The sequence below is a fragment of the Ursus arctos genome, unplaced genomic scaffold, assembly GCF_023065955.2.
Source record: "Ursus arctos isolate Adak ecotype North America unplaced genomic scaffold, UrsArc2.0 scaffold_23, whole genome shotgun sequence".
In the NCBI taxonomy this organism is placed as follows: domain Eukaryota; kingdom Metazoa; phylum Chordata; class Mammalia; order Carnivora; family Ursidae; genus Ursus; species Ursus arctos.
This window is the reverse complement of record NW_026622908.1, coordinates 47,942,688-47,963,502: the sequence shown is the minus strand read 5'-3', so window position 1 is coordinate 47,963,502 and position 20,815 is coordinate 47,942,688. Positions and strand designations below refer to the sequence as shown.

Below are 20,815 nucleotides of genomic sequence, written 5' to 3'. Positions count from 1 at the left end.
CCAGGATAAATCCCCTATCTTAATTACATCTGCAGAGTTCCTTTTGCCATGGAAGATATCCTACAAGGTCCTAGTATAAGGGTGTGGGCATCTTTGTGGGGTGGGGGGTGGGGTATGGTGGTATTCTGCTTATCACAGTGGGTCAAAAAAGTATTTTTTTGTAAGTTTAATTCATTTGTTAATCAGTTCACCGAGTGGCAGTTTTGCACAGTGAGCAAAATAAATAAGAATATCCTCATGTGGCTTACTTACATTCTAGTGAGGTAGACATAAGTATAATATATAGATACATAGTGCATTGCATAGTATATCAAGGGGAGACAAAGCAGAAAAAGGGAATTTCAGTTTAGATAGTGCAGTTGGGGGTCAGGCATACCCGGCAGTGCTGGCGGACAGTATGGCTGGAGTAAGAGTTGGGTGCAGGGGACAAGGGAGATGATGGGGATCTCGTAGGCTATTCTGAGAGCTCTGGCTTTCATCCTCAGTGAGTGGAGCCAGTGTGGGGGGAGACTGCGGTGGGCAGAGAAGGGACTTACCTTCGGGAAGAATTACTGATTGTGGTATTGGGAAGAGGAGGGGCGGGGAAGCAGGCAGAGCGGTTAGGAGGCTCTGAACTAGGTGAGGAAGGTGAGGACTCCTGGGTGGTGGGGGAGGTACAGCATGTTTGTAGGCTGCTGGGAAAGAGAAAGAAGGGCCAGGGAGAAGGTAGAGGGGTGGAGAAAAGCTGAGGAGCAGGGGGAGGTGGTGTGAGTGATTACTTGAGTGCTGTCAGGAGGGAGTAGGCCAGTGTGGGGAGTGAGGGAGGGGCTGTTGGGGGTAGAGGGGAAGCTGTGAGGTGGCGATTTAGGAGAGAGGGGCAGGGCCGCCCTGGGCTTCATGTTGGAGGCCAGCCCAGAGATTGGGTGTGTGGTTTCACCAGGCACACTCTCCAGGCTGTGTGTGGTGCCATTTGGCCAAGAATTGGATTCAGCAGGGAAGGGTTTTGCCAGGCAAGTGCACAGATGGAGAAACAGGGTCAGGACTTAATGTATGTGATGGGGTTGAAGCTGGCTAAAAGGGGGTGAGGATGGAAGTGGGGGAGAGAGAGAGAGAGAGGGAGTGAGGGAGGGAAAGAGAAAGAAATCGTATTTCCTGGGGTCAGGGTGGCTAATGGGTGTCAGAAAGTTGGCTTACCTGGTTGAGTGGACTGAAAGGTTGGGGCTGGTAGGACGCCTACAGTGGAGCATGGATAAGAGGATGACTGTTGGAGGGAAGGCTGTGGTGGGGACCAGATCATGCGAGGAGCTGAGGTCAAGGCCAGAGGGTTGTGTGGGGGTCATATGCATGGACATTCATCACCCAATGGTGGTGATCCTAGCACGGCAGGGAAAGAGGTGGTGTCATAGTAAGTAATTGGGCAGGTCTTCCCAGAACGCCCGGATCACGCCCTGAGCCGAAGGCAGACGCTTAATGACTGAGCCACCCAGGAGCCCCTATTTTCTGAGACTTTCAACTTTGTCCTCTAGCCCTTCTTTTGAACTTTTAAAACTTTCTGCTAGTACTTTTATAATTTGAGACCTTTCTTATTGTTTAAGTGCTCCTTTTTTGGTGGTATCTGGCTCTTTAAGCTGTATTTTCTCTATGCAAGAATACGCATTGCTGTGGAGTTTCCTCCTCTGTATAGCCTCTTTGCTCTGATTTCCTTTTCTGTAGGTTTGTTTTGGTTTCTGGCTCGTGCTGCGAGACCTTCCCAGATGCCTGGTGGTTGGAGTCTCTCCACTCACATGTACTAGCATTGGCCAACATGGTCAGCGCTTCGGTGGGAGGCCTCCCTGCATGGTGATGGATGAGGGGTCTCTGTCATTGGGGGAACCTACGTGTCAGTTGTCTCTTCAGTCTCTTCCAGAATGACCCTTCAGTCTCATCTCTTGCTTGGTAAGGTAGGTGGGTATTGTAAGTCCAGCTGCCATTATTCTGGGGGGGGGTGTTTCACCATCAGTGAGTCTTTCACTCAGTTGTGCTTTTCTTAGTGTGGCACCTTATCCCAGCACTCATTGGTGTCACCAGGGCTAGAGCTTCTGTGTTCCTGCTTTTCCAGGGGGGAAACCTCTAGTCTTCTGCTGGGATTGGGGGAGTAGGTTGCCTGACTGCAGGGTCTGCTGAAGGGAGCCCGCTGCTCCTTACATAGACTTAGCTCTCCTCCTGATGTCCACCTCCTGACGCACCTGACATTTTCAATTCCGGAGCCTTTTCAGCTTCTCTGGAAAGGGTTGTTTTTTACTGGTTCTCCCTCTTGCAGGCTCTGTTAGCCTGAGTAGTTACCACTTGATCATCTCTTTCCTCCATCCCAAATTGTGGTGACTGCTCTTACCATACAGTCTTTTTCTTTTAAGTAAGATTTGGACTAATTTTATATATTGTGTGTCTGTGTGTGTGTGTGTATGTGTATATATATACACACACATATATATACACGTATATATACACATTTTTTTTTTTTAAAGTAGGCTTCATGCCCAGCCAGCATGGAGCCCAACATGGAGCTTGAACTCACAACTCTTGAGGTGAGACCTGAGCTGAGATCAAGAGTTGAATGTTTAGGGGCGCCTGGGTGGCACAGCGGTTGGACGTCTGCCTTCGGCTCAGGGCGTGATCCCGGCGTTATGGGATCGAGCCCCACATCAGGCTCCTCTGCTATGAGACTGCTTCTTCCTGTCCCACTCCCCCTGCTTGTGTTCCCTCTCTTGCTGGCTGTCTCTATCTCTGTCGAATAAATAAATAAAATCTTAAAAAAAAAAAAGGAGTTGAATGTTTAACTGACTGAGCCACCCAACTACCCCCTAATTTTTATATATTTTACACACGGACTTCATGACCTTTATGGCCATTTTTTAATACTTTGGATTAACCACAGCTTGGGAAATAATAATTTGACTTTAGTATTTTTACTTTCTAATTCTCAAATGAAGTAGTAATACCTTTTATTATCAAATCTAATTTTAGGGGCGCCTGGTTGGCTCAGTCAGTTAAGCGTCTGCCTTCGGCTTGGGTCATGATCCCAGGGTTCTGGGATCAAGTTCTGCATTGGGCTCTCTGCTCAGCAGGGAGCCTGCTTCTCCCTCTCCCTCTGCCTGCTGCTCTGCCTACTTGTGCTCGCCTGCTCTCTCTCTATCAAATAAATAAATTAAAAATTAAAAAAAATAAATCTAATTTTATAATGTAGTTCTTATTATAAAGCTTGTTTGGCATATGTTTCTTCTCTTTTCTTTCTTCTTTTTTTTTTTTTTAAGATTTATTTATTTGAGAGAGAGCGAGAGTAGGAGAGCACAAGCAGGGGGAGCAGCAGAGGGAGGGGAGAAGCAGGCCCCCTGTTGACCAGGCAGCCTGATGTGGGACTCAGTCCTGGGACCCTGGGATTATGACCTGAACTGAAGGCAGACACTTAACCCACTGAGCCACCCAGGCACCTCTGGCATGTGTTTCTAAGTGGAATTTATTTATTTATTAGATTTTATTGATTTATTTGAGAGAGAGAGTGAGTGAGAGAGAACACGAGTGGGGGCAGAGGGAGAAGCAAACTGCCCTGCTGAGCAGGGAGCCGGATCCCAGGACTCCAGGATCATGCCCTGAGCTGAAGGCAGATGCTTAATAGACTGAGCCACCTAGGTGCCCCTCTAAGTGGAATTTAAAGAGACCGTGTGATTCTGTGGCATTTTTTCTAGTTCTTACCTGAAGCAGGCAAGCAGGGAGGATCTTGTTCTCCATTAAACAGAACAATACAGTATATACAGGTTTCGTTTGTGATGCTCTGAAACCCAGAATCAAAGCAAGGAGATAGGCATCTAATAGGATTTTGTTCCATAGACATGATCTGTGTCGATGAGGCAGTTTTTTGCTGGTAATTGAATATAGTAAGTGGAAATTTCTCTTTGTGGTGAAGTCAGTAGATTATCTTATTGGTAATGTTGACTCAGTCCAGAGGAGTTTGGATACTTACATTTTCCAAAGAGTTACTTTAAACTCTGAATTCAAACTTTAAAAATAGAAATAGTTTTTAGAGTATACTTCATCATGGTGGAGCCTAAAAGAGAGAATACTTAGGTAGAGTGTTCCTAGAAGGCCTCTCTGAAGAAGCAACCTGTGACCTGGGTCCTGAAGTTGAGCTGGGACCAGCCTCCTGAGGGGAGAACGGCTGCTTCAGGACCTGAAAGACCAGCGCAGCTAGAGCATAGTGAATGAGAGGCAGAGTCACAGAATGAAAGCAGATTACTGGGTGGAGGCCAGAACACACCGGGCTTTGAAGGCTCTGGCACCGAGTTTGAGTTTCTCTTAGGTATGTAGGAAGCTGCTAAAGAAAATCACATAAGTAACCGGGCTAATTCTGTGTAAAAGATTACCTTGGCTTCTGTGTGGAAAATAGGTTGAAGGAGCCAGGAGAGGAAAGTAAAAGTTGTGAGAGTCCAGACAAGACGGTGACAATGGAGAGAGTGAGAATAGAATATTTTTTTTGGAGGAGAAATGGACAAGACTTAGGACCTGGAAGGAGAGTTTTCTGTTGGAGACAAAAACATCACCTGTGTTGGTGGCAGTCTTAGTGCTTAATCAATGTTCTTTCTTTCTTTAGATTTATTTATTTATTTATTTATTTATTTATTTATTTATGAGAGCAAGAAGGAATGTGAGCAAGAGGGGCAGAGGGAGAGTGAGAGGGAGAGGGAGAAAGAATCTCAAGCAGACTCCCTGCTGAGCTCAGAGCCTGATGCTGGGCTTGATCTCATGACCCTGAGATCCTGACCTGAGCCGAAACCAAGAGCTGGATGCTTAACCAACTGAGCCACCCAGGCACCCCCAGTGTTAGTTGTTTCTTAGCTCAATTGCATATAAGTTCTTGGGACAGTTTAGCACATTATAAGTACTCAGATGTATGCTGTTATTAACACGTACTATATGCTGGGCATTCTTTCCTCTCTGAACATCTATGGAGTACCTACTAAATTCCAGGTGCTGTCCTGGGTTCCAGAGGCTATACCAGTGAATAAAACATACAACACCGCCTGCTCACATGGAGCTTACTTACATTCTGGGAGATGGAGATGGAAAATAAAAAGAAAATTATATCTTACGTTGGAAGACAATAAGTACAATAGAGAGAAATTAAGGAGAGAAGGTGGTGGGGAATATGGGGTTGTGGGTTTTTAACTCCAAATAGGGTGACCAGGATTGGTCTTGCTATGAAAGTAACCAGTGAGCAAGACTTGAAGGCACTGGGCCATATAGAAATTAGTGGGGAGAACATGTAGGACAGAGGGAACAACAAGTACAAAGGCTTTCGTTGGGGGAAGATGACCAGTGTATAGAAGAAACAGGAGGCCTATGAGGCTGCAATAGAGCAAGCCAAAAGGAAGGGAGTAGGAGGTTAGGTCAGAGTGGTAATGGAGGTGGGGAGACGAGAGGTATGTAAGGCCTTTGTAGAGCATTATAAAGACTGTGGCTTTTTTGTTTGTTTGTTTGCTTTTGCATACTAAACACTGGGAATAATGAGACATGGTCTCTGTCCTCAGAGTTGCTCAAGCCCTTGAATGCATAGTGTTAAGTGGTGTGAACTGAATAGTGAAAACGAGTGATAATCAGCTTAGGAGAGAGTGGTTAGGCATGGTAATACAGGGGTAATACTTGGGTTAGGCCTTGCTAAGCTCACAGTGTAAGGAGATGATTCAGGAAAGTGGGGAGCACCATGCATCACACTGAAGAGAGGCATGAGTGACAGCAGGACGCACAAAGTTGTGGGTGGTTTTTAGTATGAGTAGTGTCTAGGTGGGTCAAGGTGGGGTTGTGGCAGTAGAACAAGGTAGGAGAGACAGGCTGAAACCAGATCATGGGGAATCTCCTCTGTGAGATGTGGTCCACTGATGTATTTTAAGCAGGAAAGTGACACTATGCAACTTATTTTTTATTAGTGGAACAGTAATTTTGAATACAGAGAGTGGATTTTAGACTAGGCTTAGAGGCAGAAAAATCAGGAAAAGATTAATTGCTTTGGTCTAGGAGATGGTGAAGGTCTGAATCAAGGGAGTAGGAATGGAAAGGTAGGGTGGATTTTGGCGATATAGAAATCAGAATTGACAGGGCATGAATGGTAAAGTACTCTTTATTTGTAGTGGCTTTGAGTCTATAGCAGAATTGCTGTTTACTCAGAATGGTGGAATGAGAACCGCCATAGATCCATCCCTCCATAAAAGCAATGAAAACAGTGGCAAAATGGTCCAAATCAACTTTGTCAGAGCTCTGGAAATGACTAAAGATTAAAACAGTCTCAGGAAGATTTATTCAGCGAAACTGTTGAACCTCGAACTTGAGCTGCTCTCCTTCTCCTCCCCCATGATTTGTAGTGGCATTGAAAATAATCAGCTTCACAACCATGTAGCTGTGAAAACGAGCAGCCTCGCAGCCACTGAAAAGGACAGATTGGGTTTGGAGCCCCTCAAAAAGTCCTGTTCTTAGAGCACTGTTACTGTTTGGTCAGTCCTTCAGCTTTCTGGAAAAGCCCCATTTGCAGAACTTAACATTATTTGACTTTGTTCAGTGGGAAAGCCGTGTCCTAGTGTGTTGTGGAATGCAGTCAGTGACAGTTGTTTAATATTACAGTTACGGGCAAACAGGAGTGTGGCCAAAATCTTCGAAGGAAGATGTGGAGAATGATATGCCACCAGGGGGCTTTGAAAACCTCTGACAGATTTCTGTGGATCTGGACAGCTGCGTGAGTGCAGGATTGTATGTATGCCTAGGAAAGACTTGAGAAGGCCCAGTCTCTCACCTCTGGCTAATCTTGAGTCCCTGTGCAAGTAGGAAGTGAAGGCAAAGGTAGAGTTATAATCTGCCCGAGTATTGAAAGGCTTCAACACACAGAATTCCTCGGCAATGTCTGGGACACTCACTTAAGGCACTTAAGGAGACCCCTGACCAGTTGTGAACTGACCACTAAGTTAACTGAGCAAGGACTTCAGTAGTTGTAAACTCTAGGGAATTACGGACTTTACAGAACTAGTTCAGGAAAGTCATTAAAGAAACAAACGCAACAACAACAACAGCAAACAGCAACAACAGTCCCTGGGGAGGGGAGCATTTTGATTTCCAGAGTTGCCACATTATATTACCTAAAATGCCCAGTTTTCAATAAAAAATTATGAGATGTGCGAAGAGAAAGGAAAATATAGTCTATACACAGGAAAAAAAGTAGTCAGTAGAAACTATCCTTGAAAGGGTCCAGATGTTGAATTTATTAGACAAGGACTTTAAATCTGCTATTATAAATCTATTCCAAGAACTTAAACTGTGTCTATAGAATTAAAGAAAAACATGAAAATGAGACTCACCAAATAGAGCATATCAAAGAAGAGGTAGAAATTATTAAAAAAAAAAAAAGCCAAATAGAAACTCTGGAGTTGAAAATATAATAACTAATTGAAAAATTTACTAGAGGGCCTTAGCAGCAGATTTGGGCTGGCAGAAGAAAGAATCAGTGAATTTGAGAGTAGGTTTGTTAAGATAATTAAATTAAGATCAATATCAAGGTAAGTATAGATCCAATCTGAGGAACAGGAAGAAAAACAGAATAAAGAAAAATGAACAGGGGCGCCTGGGTGGCTCAGTCTCTTAAGCGTCTGCCTTTGGCGCAGGTCGTGATACTGGGGTCCTGGGATCGAGCCCTGCATCGGGTTGGTTCCCTGCTCAGCAGTGGAGTCTGCTTCTCCTTTTCCCTCAGCCCCTCCCTGCTTCTGTTCTCTCTTGGTTGCACACTTTCTCTCTCAAATAAATAAATAAATAAAATCTTAAAAAAAATGAACAGAGCCTCGAGATCTGTGGAACATCATCTAGCATACTGATATATCAATAATTAGAGTCCTATAAAGAGAGGAATAGGAGAAAGGTGCACAAAGATTATTTGAAGACATAAACTCCCTGAATTTGGTCACAAACATCAGTCTGCATATCCAAGATGACCTCCAGATAGCATAAACCTAAGGAGCTCAGTATCTAGACACGCCATAGTCAAACTGTTGAAAGACAAAGACATAGGGATACTCTTGAAAGCAGTGAGGAAAGTGACATCATTTTTGAGAGATCCTCAAGATTAACACCTCACTTCTCGTGTAAAACCACGGAGCTCAGGAGGCAGTGGGCTGACATCTACAAAATGCTGAAAGAAAAAGATTGTCAACCAAGAATTGTGTGTAGAGCAAAAGCACCCTTCAAAAATGGAGAAATTAAGATATTATTAAATAAACAAGAGCAAGGGAATTTGTTGTTTGCAGACCTGCCCTACAATAAATACTAAAGGGAGTGCTTTAGGCTGAAATGAGAGGCATTAAATAATAGAATACATGAAGAAATAAAGAGTAATGGTAAAGACAACTGTGTAGGTAAGTATAAAAGCATAATTTTTTAAAATAACTTTGTCTTTTATCTGGTTTAAAAGACAACTGCATAAGACAATCTTAATTAATTTAAATACAGTTTAAATAAAACTATACCGATGGGCTTATAATGTATAGAGATGTAATTTTTTTTTTAAGATTTTTTTAAATTTATTTATTTGACAGAGATAGAGACAGCCAGCGAGAGAGGGAACACAAGCAGGGGAGTGGGACAGGAAGAAGCAGGCTCATAGCAGAAGAGCCTGATGTGGGGCTCGATCCCAGAACTCCGGGATCACGCCCTGAGCCGAAGGCAGACGCTTAACCGCTGTGCCACCCAGGCGCCCCTAGAGATGTAATTTGTATGACATAGTACAAAGGAGGGGGAAGAGAACAGACGACATATTTTGGAGAAAAATTTCTCTATACTATTACAATTAAGTTCATATTAACTCAGACTGGATTGTGTTAAGGTGTTAATTATAATCTCTAGGCAACTATTAACTAGCTAAAAGTACAGCAGAAGAAACAAAGGAATTAAAGTGGTGCACTAAAAAGTACTAACACAGAAGAAGACAGTAATGGAGGAATATAGGGACGGGCTGCAAGATACAGGGAGAATACAGCGAGATGGCAGATAGGAACCCTACCTTATCAGTAATTAGTTTAGATGTAAACGGATTAAACACTTGAATTACAAAGCAGAGACTGGGGGCACCTGGGTGGCTCAGTTGGTTGAGTGTCTGACTCTTGATAACATCTCAGGTCTTAGTCTCAGGGTTGTGAGTTCAAGCCTTGTGTTGAGCCTATTTTTTTTTTTTTTTAAAGCAGAGGTTGGCAGAATGGATTTTTTAAAAAAATCCAACTGTACACTGTCTTGAAAAGACTATAGATTAAAAGGTAACAAGTACAAGGAAGAAAAATAATGTGTCTTGCAAATAGTAATCAGAAGAGAGCTGAAGGGGCTATACTAAGATCAGACAAAATAGACGTTAAGACAAAAATTTAGAGACCTAGAAGAACATTTTATAATGATAAAGAGTGAATCTCTCAAGATACATCAAATATAAGTATAATCAAAGTATATATCAAATATAGTATAAGTGATAACAGAGCCCCCAAATCCATAGAACAAAATACATGATGAACTGAAGGGGAGAAATAGACAATTATAATCGTTGGAGACCTCAGTACATGACTCTCAGTAGTAGATACACAATTAGATGTGACTAGCCGTGGATAGGAGACTCAGCACTGTAAGCCGACCAGACCTAACAGGCATCTGTGGACTGTTTCCACCCAACGAGAGCAGAGTACACACTTTCTTCTCCATCGCACGTGGAACATACTTCAAAATAGAGTGTCATAAAAAGCCTCAGTAAATTTAAAGGGGTTGAAATCATACAAAGTATGTTCTCCAACCACAACAGGATGAAATTAGAAATCAGTAACAGAAGGAAATTTGGAGAATTTACAAATGCGTGAAAATTAAATGCCCTCCTAAATAACCACTGGGTCGAAGAAGAAAACACAGGTGTTGGTTTGTAAGCTCCTTGGGAGCTTCCTGGGTGTGGTCTGAGACTGGGCCCTGTATTTGGGGGGCAGGGAGAGACGGGCCAAAGAGGCAGGCCGCTCCAAATCAGTAGGCGGCAGGTTTAATAAGCAAAACAACTTACGTACGAGGTTGAGCAGCTGCGAGACTAACGGATTTTGCATCCGCTTACCAAATCTGCTCAAAAGTTTGTATAGAAGCCTTAACTGGATTCAGTCACATATACCATCCGGATAGTCTTCGTACCGCATCGCTGTCTTGAGTCAGCGTACTTGTACTTGGGACAGCTTTTGGGAGAGGAGAAGGCAAGTGGAACCCATGTTCCAAGGACAGGATGGGGTGAGGACCTGCCGATCGCCTGTGTCTCGTTCATGAGTTAACTGGGGATCACATCTTCTTGCTGACCTCCCTCAGCAAAGGGAGATTAAAAAAATACTTAAGATAAATGAAAATAACCCGACATACCAAACTGTAAGGGATGCAGTAACAACAGTACTTGGGGGAAATTTACAGCTATAAATGCCTATTTAAGGAAGGAGATCTCAGATCATGAACCTGATATTTCAGTGTAAGAATCTGGAAGAAAAAGAGCAAACAAAACCCAGAGGAAGCAGAAAGAAGAAGATAACAAACATTAGATCAAATATTGGTTCTTTGAAAAGATCCACAAAACTGACAACCCTTTAGCTGGAATGACCAAGAAAAAAAGAAAAGACTCAATTACTAAAATCAAGAACGAAAGAAGGGCCATTACTACTGACTTTACAGAAATAAAAAGTATTATAATGGAATGCTGTGAGTTATTGTATACCAAAAATTAGATAAATAAGATGGAAAAATTCATAGAAAGACACAAATAACTGAAATTGACTCCAGAAGAAACAAAAAAATCTGCATAGGTTTATAACAAGTAAGAAATTGTATTAGTAATTTAAACATTCCCACAAGAATAAATCCTGGCCCAGATGGCTTTACTGGTAAATTCTATCAAAAACTTAAACAGTTCGGATCCTTTACAGACTCTTTGAAAAGAAATAGAAGGGGCACCTGGGTGGCTCACTCGGTGAAGCATCTGCCTTTAGCTTGGCTCTTGGGGATCAAACCCAATGTTGGGCTCCCTCCTCAGCCGGGAGTCTGCTTCTCCCTCTCCCTCTGCTGCTCCCCCTGCTTGTGCTCTCTCTCAAATAAATAAATTAAAAAGAAATCTTAAAAAAAAAAAAAAAAAAGGAATAGAAGAGGAAGGAATATTCTCCAACTCATTCTGAGGTAATTATTACCCTGATAACAGAACTAGACAAATGCGTTATAGGAAAGAAAACTACAGTATAATGTCCATTATGAGTATAGAAACTAAAATATTCTTGTTTATTTATTTATTTTTTAACCCTGGGATCATGACCTGAGCCGAAGGCAGACGCTTAACTGACTGAACTGCCCAGGTGTCCCCGAGTACACTTTAATTATAAAAATACTCAATAAACTAGAAATATGAGGGAACTTCTTTTTTTTATTATTTTTTAATAATTTTTTAAAAAAATTATTTATTTGACAGAGAGAGACAGCCAGCGAGAGAGGGAACAGAAGCAGGGGGAGTGGGAGAGGAAGAAGCAGGCTCCCAGCCGAGGAACCTGATGTGAGGCTCGATCCCAGGACTCCAGGGTCACGCCCTGAGCCGAAGGCAGACGCTTAACGACTGAGCCACCCAGGCGCCCCAAGGGAACTTCTTGATTTGATAAAGGGTATCTATAAAAGGCCACAGCTAAGACCTAGTTTAATGGTGAGAGACTGAGTGTTTCCCTCTAAGATTAGGAACATGACAAGAATGTTTGCTCTCACTGCTCCTCTTTAATACTGGAGATTGTAGCCTGGGCAGTGACAAAAGAGAAAGGAATAAAAGGCATCCAGGTTGGGAAGAAATAGAATGATCCCTATGTATAGCTGACATCGTTCTTTATTTAGAAAATAATAAGGAATCCACCAGAAAACTGTTAGAATTTAAATTGATTGAGCAAGGTTGTAGTATATAAAATCAATATAGAAAGATCGATGGTATTTCTCTACACTAACAATGAGGGAAACTATTCTATTTATAACAGCATCAAAAAGAATAAAATACAGGGGCACCTGACTGGCTCAGTCAGTAGAGCATGTGACAACTCTTGATCTCAGGGTTGTGAGTTTGAGCCCCAGAATAAAATACATAGGAATAAATTCTAACGAAGTGTAAGGCTTGTACACTTAACTACAAATGATTGTTGAAAGGGAGTAAAGGAGTCCTAAATAAATGGAAGGACATCCCATGTTTATGGATTGGAAGACGGTATTGTTAAGATATCAATAATCCCCAATTAATTTATGGATTTAATGCAATCCTTATTAAAAAAAAATCCTAGGTGCCTCCCCCCCGCCCCCGAGATAAGCTGATTCTAAAATTCATATAGAAATTCAAAGGACTCATAGTAGTCAAATCAGTTTTGGAAAAGATGAGCAAAGTTGGTGCATTCACTTTCCTATTCTAAAACTTAGTTCAAAATAATCAAGACAGTGTTGTTATGGTATAAGGGTAGATATATAGATTAATAGAATAATACTGAGAATACAGAAATAAATCTTTACATTTTTGATCATTTGATTTTTGACAAGAATACCAAGACAGTTCAGTGAGGGAAAAGAACAGTCTTTTAGGGGTGCCTGAGTGGCTCAGTTGTTAAGCATCTGCCTTCGGCTCGGGTTGTGATCCTAGTGTTCTAGGATCGAGCCCCACATCTGGCTCCCTGCTTGCCAGGAAGCCTGCTTCTCCCTCTCCCACTCCCCCTGCTTTGTATATTTTTTAAAGATTTTATTTATTTATTTGACAGAGAGAGACAGCCAGTGAGAGAGGAAACACAAGCAGGGGGAGTGGGAGAGGGAGAAGCAGACTTCCTGGCGAGCAGGGAGCCTGATGTGGGGCTCGATGCCAGGACCCTGGGATCACACCCCGAGCCGAAGACAGACGCTTAACGACTTGAGCCACCCAGGTGCTCCAATAAAAATCTTAAAAAAAAAAGAATAGTCTTTTATTTTATTTTATTTATTTATTTTTTAAAAAGATTTTATTTATTTATTTGACAGAGAGAGAAACAGCCAGCGAGAGAGGGAACACAAGCAGGGGGAGCGGGAGAGGAAGAAGCAGGCTTCCTGGCGAGCAGGGAGCCAGATGTGGGGCTCGATCCCAGGGTCCTGGGATCACGCCCTGAGCTGACGGCAGATGCTTAACTGCTGAGCCACCCAGGCGCCCCCAAAATAGTCTTTTAAACAAATGGTGCTGGGAGAACTGGCCATCCACATGTAAAAGAATGAAATTAACCCCTGCCTCACACTGTACACAAAAATTAGCTCAAAATGGATCATAAACCTAAATGCAAAAGCTAAAGCTGTAGAACTCTTATTTTTTTTAAAAGATTTTATTTATTTATTTGACAGAGAGACAGCCAGAGAGAGAGGGAACACAAGCAGGGGGAGTGGAAGAGGAAGAAGCAGGCTTCCCGTGGAGGAGCCTGATGCGGGGCTCGATCCCAGAACCCTGGGATCACGCCCTGAGCTGAAGGCAGATGCTTAACGACTGAGCCACCCAGGCGCCCCTAAAGTTGTAGAACTCTTTTTTTTTTTTTTTTAAAGATTTTATTTATTTACTTGACACAGAGAGAGAGACAGCCAGCGAGAGAGAGAACACAAGCAGGGGGAGTGGGAGAGGAAGAAGCAGGCTCATAGCAGAGGAGCCTGATGTGGGGCTCGATCCCATAACGCCAGGATCACGCCCTGAGCCGAAGGCAGACGCTCAACGACTGAGCCACCCAGGCGCCCCAAGTTGTAGAACTCTTAAAAGAAAACATAGGAGTAAATTTTTGTGACCTTGGGAAATGGTTTCTCAGATACATTGACAGTATAAGTGACAAAAAAATTAGACTTCATCAAAATTAAAAACTTTCATGCTTCAGAATGCTATCAGGAAAGTGAAAAGTCAAGGGCATATGACTGGCTCAGTCAGTGGAGCATGACACTCAGTCTTGAGGCCGTGAGTTTGAGGCCCATGTTGGGTATAGAGATTACTTAAATAGATAAAACTTTAGGGGCGCCTGGGTGGCTCAGTCCGTTGAGCATCTGCCTTCGGCTTGGGTCGTGATCCCAGGGTGCTGGGATCAGGGCCTGTGTCGGGCTTCCTGCTCAGCCGGGAGCCTGCTTCTTCCTCTCCTTCTGCCCCTCCTTCCTGCTCATGCTCTCTCTCTCAAATAAATAAATAAAATACATATATTAAAAAAAAAACTTTAACCAAAAAAAAGTGAAAAGACAACCAAAGAATAAGAGAAAATATTTGAAAGTCATATATTTGATAAAAGGTTTGTATCCAGAATACATAAAGAGCTGAGTAGAAGACAACTCAATTAAAAATGGTTAAAGTATTTGAATATACATTTTTCCAAAGAGGTTATACAAATGTCCAATAAGCACATTAAAAGCCATCAGACAAATGCAAAAACCACAGTGAGATATCGCTTCACACTCATTAGGATGGGTATAATAAAAATGTTGGGGGGAAAAATGGTGGACCATAGCAGGTGTTGGAAAGTTGTGGAGAAATCGGAACCCTCATTCTTTTCTCGTGGTGGTATAAAATGGTGCTATCCTTTGGGAGAACATCTTGTTAGTTCCTTAAAATGTTAAACATAAGAATTATCATATGACCCACCAATTCTGCTCCTAGGTGTCCACTCGAGAGAAATGGAAACATGTTCACACACTTCTATACCAGTGTTCATAGCAACATTATTCATAGTAGCCAAAAGTGGAAACAACCCAAAAATCCATCAAATGATGAATAGATAGCAAAATATGGTATATCCATATAGAGTTGATCCTTGAGCAATGTGGTGTTAGGGGCACTGACACCTGTGCATTAAAAAATTTGTGTGTAACTTTTGCCCCCCCCACCCCCAAAACTTTATTAATAGCTTGTTATTGACTAGAAGCCTAACTGGTAACATAAACAGTCAATACATATTTTGTTGTAGTATGTACTATATAGTATATTCTTTTTTCTTTTTTTTAAAGATTTATTTATTTATTTTAGAGTACATGTATGTGTGCGAGCGGGGGTGAGGGGCAGAGGGAAAGAGAGAGAATCCCAAGCAGACCCGCTGCTGAGTGAGGAGCCTGCCATGGTGGTCCATCTTACCACCTGGAGATCATGACCTGAGCCGAAATCAATAGTTGAATGCTTAGCCTCCTGAGCTACCCAGGCACCACTATATACAATAGTCTTACGATGAAGTAAGCTAGAGAAAAGAATGTGTTATTCAGAAAATCATAAGGAAAATACATTTATAGTACTATACTGTATTTATTGAAAAAATTCACCTCTAGGTGGACCTGCACAGTTTAAACCCATGTTGTTCCAGGATCAACTGTAATGTAGCATTATTCAGCAATAAAAAGAGATGGAATACTGATTCATGCTACCTTGAAAACATACTAAGTGAAAGAAGCCAATCACGAACGATCATATAAAGATGCTATTTATCTGAAATGTTCAGAGGAAGGAAATCTATACAGGTGGTGGATTGGTGACTGCCAGGGGCTCGAAGAGGGAGGCACTGGTGAGTGACTGCTAAAGGGCATGGGGTTTCTTTCTGGAGAGATGAAAATTTTCTAAAATTAGATTGTGGTGATTAATCTACAACTCTGTGAATATATTAAAAGCCATTGAATTATGTACTTTAAATGAGTGAATTATACGATGTATGAATTACATCACAGTAAAGTTGTTAAGATATACCATGGCCAACAGACACATGGAAAGACGCTCCACATCACTCATCATCAGGGAAATACAATCAAAGCCACAGTGAGACACCCCCTCACACCTGTCAGAATGGCTGCTGTCAAAGAGATAAGTAATCATAAGTGTTGGTGAAGATGTGGAGAAAAGGGAACCCTCGAGCACAGTTGGTAGGGATGAAATTTAGTGCAACCACTATGGAAATAGTGTGGTGGTTCCCAAAAATTAAAATACTGGGGTGTCTGGCTGGCACAGTCAGTTGGGCACCTGACTCTTGGTTGCAGCTTGGGTTGTGATGTCCGGGTCTGAGATTGAGCCCCCGCCGGGCTCCACGCTCAGCGCAGGGTCTGCTTAAGACACTATCCCGCTGCCTCTGCCCCTTCCTCCGCTCGTGCGCATGCTCGCTCTCTCTCTCTCTCAAATAAATAGATGAATCTTAAAAAAAAAATTAAAATACCATAGGATTTTGTAATTCCACTTCTGGGTATTTATCTGGAGAAAACAAAAACACTAACTCAAAATGATCCTTGACCCCTGTGTTCATTGCAGCATTATGGACAGTAGCTAAGATGGGGAAGCAACTTAAGTGTCTATTGATAAATGAAGGGGTAAAGAAGATATGGCTGATATGCACTTCTCATGTACACGCGCGCGCGCGCACACACACACACACACACACACAGGGATATTATTCAGCTATAAAGAATAAGGGGCACCTGGGTGGCTCAGTCAGTTAAACATCTGACTTGATTTCGGTTCGGGTCACAACCTCAGGGTCCTGAGATTGAGCCCCGCATTGGGCTCTATGCTCAGTGGGGAGTCTGCTTGAGATTCTCTCTTCCTCTCCAAAAAAAAAAAAAAGAAAAAAAAGAATGTCATCGTACCACCTGCATCAGCATGGGTGGACCTAGAGGGTATTATGCTAAGTGAAATAAGTCAGAGAAAAACAAATACCGTATGATTTCACTTAAATGTGGAATCTGAAAAAACAGGCGAATGAACAAACAAGACAAAACAGAAACAGACTCATAGACATGAGAACACACTGGTGGGACGCCTGACTCTTGATTTCAGCTCAGGTCATTATCTCAGGGTCTAAGATTGAGTCCGAGTTGGGCTCTGCTCTCAGCGTGGAGTCCGCTTGGGGTTCTCTCTCTTTCCCTCTGCCCCTCCTCCCTGCTTGCATGTGTGCTTCCTCTCTCTCTCCCAAATAAATCTTAAAAAAAAAATACCAAGAACATACTGGTGGTTGCCATGGAGGGGTTGGGGCTTGATCAAAAAAGGGGAAGGAGGTTAAAAGGTACAGACTAGCAGTTATAAAATGAATGGGGATGTAATGCATAGGTAATAGTGTAGCCACTTTGTATGCTGACAGAGCTAGGTTTATACTGGTGATCACTCGTTTAAAAAAAGATTTACAGAGACAAAGAGCACATGAGTGGAGGGAGGTGCAGAGGGAGAGAATCTCAAGCAGACCAGAGCCTGATGGGAGGCTCGATCTCACCACCTGGGAGATCATGACCTGGGCTAAAACCAAGAGTCAAAGCTTAACTGACTGAGCCACCCAGGCGCCCAGTGGTGGTCACTCTTGAATGAATATAAACGTTGAATCACTATGTTGTATACCTGAAACTTAACATAATGTATGTCAACTACACTTCAATAAAAGATAATCCAGTTAACATTTGTTAGAGTTAAGAGTGGCTTTATCTTCTGTGGCATAACAACTTTTGATGTTTGAAGTCTTCTGATCTGTTGTTGTTGAGGGTTTCTGTTTGAGACCCATCCTTCCTGTGCATTAGGAAAGAGAAAATGTAGAGAATATCCCTGATGACGATCCTTATAGCCTTCTGTGGTCATACTGCTTCGTGTGCACTTTTTGCTTGTTATCTTGTGTGGTCCGCATCACAGCCCTTTGATGGATGGTATTCCCATTTAATGAAGGAGAAACCGAGGCACAGAGAGGTTAAGTTGATGGCCTCAGGTCGCATAGCTGTTGAGACATTTAACGGCATTCCAGTCCAGGCTCGATTGCAGACTTTGTGGACCACTGTGCTGACACCTTCAGTGTAATTTTAGCAAAAATATCTTCCTTCAAAAACAGGCTTTTGGGGATTCCTGGCTGGCTCAGTCAGAAGAGCATGTAACTCTTGATCTCAGGGTTGTGAGTTTGAGCCCCACACTGGGTATAGAGATTACTAAAAATAAACTTAAAGAAAAATAGGCTTTTATTTGATAAATTTTGGGCTTTAGGTTTACTTAGTGAAATCATTTTTTTTAAAAAAAGATTTTATTTATTTTATTTGATAGAGAGAGAGAGAGAGTGAGCACAGGCAGGGGGAGTGGCAGAGGGAGAGGAAGAGGGAGAGGGAGAAGCGGGCTCCCGATGCGGGGCTCGATCCCAGGACCCTGAGATTGTGACCTGAGCCGAAGGCAAACATTTCACCGACTGAGCCACCCAGGCGCCCAGTGAAATCATCTTATATACAGACTAAAATTCCTTATTTAGACCAAGTTTTATTGTAAATTTCATACTTACTACCTTCAGATTTTAGTGGTTTGGTATCTTGTAATAAGTTGTGATAGGCTCCTGTGCTCTTTGTTTCCAAACTTAGGGTCACAGAACACTAATACTGTCAGTTGATTAGTTCAGCATGCAAACAAGAAGAAATCATTAACCAGCATGTTATTCCGGAAGAATGACCAGGGACGGTAATTCTAAAAATCCAAGAGCTTTTATCAAAGCTTATCCGCACAGAGTGCATTTTTTGCTATTTACTGGGCACAAATCGTAGCTCGTTTTTGGGCAGTGGTTTTGGGCTCGTCCAGGTTATTCATTAGCCAGCAGAGCTCCTAAGTCCACCGTGGGGATTGCCGGGTACAAGCTCTATATCCTCAGTGGCTGACCGGCCTGCTGCATTTTTAGATAGAGACCACAGAGGGTGGCAAAGACCAGAATCTCTTCACTGTGGAACAGAGATCAAGCCCGGTGAGGCCTATCACTCTAGTCCAGTTCCTCTCATTGACACATTTTCCCTTTCAAAATTTGTTTCTGAAGTCAGGGTGGGCAGTAAGCCTCTCTGCATCGCGAAAGCTAATGCTTCATCTAAAAAGAGAAGACATTTTGTTAGATTTGCTCCCAGCAGTGGGGGGTGGCTTGGTTGCTGTTGGGGTCCTCTGCCTGGAGAGAAGTACAGTATGAGTGAGCATGAACCAGCCCTTGCCAGGAAAGCTCTTGACAGACCCCGGTGGACAGGTCGCTCTGCGGTAGCCTCACCTCATGGAGGTGCGCCGTGGAAGAGGCCTCCTGCCAGGGCATTTTGGTAAATTTGGGACACACCTGTTGGTGTGAATGTGTTAATCTGCACATGGATTATCAATCACCTGCAGTCATACTAGATTTCCTTTAAAACTTACTTGGATGGGCCTGTTAGCAGGTGGAATTCCCCCTTGGCATTTTCAGGGTTAATGCTTAGGGATAGCCTTGTTCAGCAGAGTCAGAGCAGCCAGTGTCCAGTTAAGGGCTCCGTCTGTCGGCTTATGTGGTGAGGGCAGGTGCTCCTTGGCCCCCATGGTGGTGTTTCTGCCGTGAGATGGGGGTGAGTTTGTGACTTAGGCTGTCCGGCCTAAACCTGAGCCCAGGTAGGCTCCTGCACTGGGCCTTCCGCTGAGGTGTGTCTGCGCACCCTCTTGTGAGTTCCCCTCTTCCCGGGAGTTCCTGTATGGGCCAACCGGCCCCTCCCCTCGAGAGGGAGCCCCATTCGTCCTGCCCAGCCTCCTTTGTCTATGTTGGTTGCCAGCCAGCCCTGTGGCGGGGGTGCCTGTGCAAGGCTGTTGAGGTGGGAGAGGATCAGGTGGGGACAGGGACAGGAAGTGCCTGGGAGACTAAGGTCACTGTGGCAGCAGACACGAGGGGGCACCCCGCCCTGTTGGGTGGGTTTGGGGGGGTTTCTTGAAGAGGTGACATCCTTACTGCTTAGTTGGAGGGGTGAAGTGGAGGGGAGGCTGCTGCAGAGGACTCGGGGTGGGGAAGAAGAGCATGGCTAGGGATTCCAGAGAATCTCTTGGGGTCCCCCCTTAAGGGGGAGGGGTGATGAACAGTGAGCAGGACCTCGTACCCAGGCCGCACGAGAGGTATGGATGGCATCCTCTGCTCTTGGGAGAGACTTGGGTTTTGTGCAGGGGAAGCCGTGGTCAGATGGACCCGAGGACCCAGCCTGGGGCAGGGCAGTGTCCAGCAGCTTCAGTGTGAACATTCCTGCAGGTCAGGGATCCACTGCCTCAATAGGCAGTCTCCTCTTCTTTTCTCCTTTTTGTTGTAAACTAAAACAGGAGACATCACATAAAACCTATGTTTGGAGATTGATGGGTTATGATAAGGTGAACATCCTTGTAACTTCCACCCGGGCGATGGCCCCAGAGGCCCTTCCACGTGCCCTGTCCCATTCACCTCCCCCAAAACCTGCTGCCATCATTGGGTTCCTTTGTGTCCTTTTCAGGTTTCTCACACAAGGATGCATCCTGAACGCTGTGGTTTGGTCTTGCCCATTTCTAAACATTCCTGTTCTTTCATCTTTTAATCTGTGTTCCTTTCTTTTCCTCACAACAGTATATTGAAGACCCAGGACATGTAAGGGACATTAAGTTGTGGAAGTCCTAGTGCGTGCCACCGTGCTCTTGGCTGTCTGGCAGCTGGGGACGGAGGCCAGACCACATATAGCTGACACCTTGGCCAGACTCGAGGTGATGCTCTTCTGTTCCCTGGGGGCTTGTGCTGTCTGTCTGACGCCTTGTGACGCTAGCAGCTGTCCGCCTCCCTGCTCGGTTCCAGTCAGTCCTCTGGGAGGATGCCACATGGTGATCTTCTCAGAATGCTTTTCATGGATGTGTTAGAATGCTTTTATCAAGAAACCCTTCCCTTCCTGTGCGATGACCCAGGGGGATGCTTCATGTGGAAGAGGCAGAACAGCTGCTTGGTTCTTTCCTTTGACTTCCCAGTTTTCAAGTTAACTTGTTCCTTAATATCCTCTCGAGGTGACTAATTAGGTGCTTTTT

At 43.6% G+C, this 20,815-nt stretch overlaps 1 protein-coding gene across 5 annotated transcripts in view; it reads left to right on the top strand.

The window, feature by feature from the left end:
* The window catches only part of AP2A2 (adaptor related protein complex 2 subunit alpha 2), an 83,987-nt gene that overhangs the window by 12,352 nt on the left and 50,820 nt on the right, over nucleotides 1-20,815 (top strand). Inside the window, exon 2 of one of the 5 annotated variants that reach the window (XM_057317138.1) lies at nucleotides 20,370-20,503. The exons of the other annotated variants lie outside the window; for them this stretch is intronic. The gene's annotated coding sequence lies outside the window, so the exon portion shown is untranslated. The remainder of the gene's footprint in view (nucleotides 1-20,369; nucleotides 20,504-20,815) is intronic. 5 annotated transcript variants of the gene reach the window in all.